Source organism: Pteropus vampyrus, unplaced genomic scaffold (assembly GCF_000151845.1).
Source record: "Pteropus vampyrus isolate Shadow unplaced genomic scaffold, Pvam_2.0 Scaffold8005, whole genome shotgun sequence".
Lineage (NCBI taxonomy): Eukaryota > Metazoa > Chordata > Mammalia > Chiroptera > Pteropodidae > Pteropus > Pteropus vampyrus.
The window spans coordinates 5,457-5,942 of record NW_011896786.1 but is presented as its reverse complement, the minus strand read 5'-3'; the positions used below and the strand labels follow the sequence as shown (position 1 = coordinate 5,942).

Sequence of the window (486 nt, the reverse complement as noted above, 5' to 3'; positions counted from 1 at the left end):
ATTTATTTACCACGGGCCAGATGCTGTGTTTAATGCATTATGTACACGATCCCATTTATCTTCACCACAACCCCGAGAGTTAGAAACTACGGTATCCATTTCACAGGCGAGAAAACTGAGGCTTGTCTACGGCCATGCCACCCTGAACAAGCCCGATCCTGTCTGATCTCGGAAGCTCAGCAGGGTCGGGCCTGGTTAGTACTTGGATGGGAGACCACCTAGGAGGACCAGGTGCTGTAGGTGTAAAAAATAAAAAAATTAAAAAATAAGGGATTATAAGCTGACAAGGTCCTTGCAATCTGTGAGGTCAACCAAAGGTTGCCTCACCTTAAAAAAAAAAAAAACAAAAAAACGGAAACTGAGGCTCAGAGAGGTCAAGTTATTTGTCCAAGGATACCCACTTTACAAGTGACAGAGCCAAAGTTAGAAATGTGAGCTCTTGCTCAGAAGCCTGTCACGTTTGTTCAAATGCTTCATTCCTGCACC

The 486-nt window shown here is 44.2% G+C and overlaps 1 pseudogene; it reads left to right on the top strand.

Moving 5' to 3' along the window:
* Positions 1–124: 124 nt before the first annotated feature.
* Positions 125–243, top strand: LOC111734859 (annotated as a pseudogene).
* The last annotated feature ends 243 nt before the right edge of the window (positions 244–486 follow it).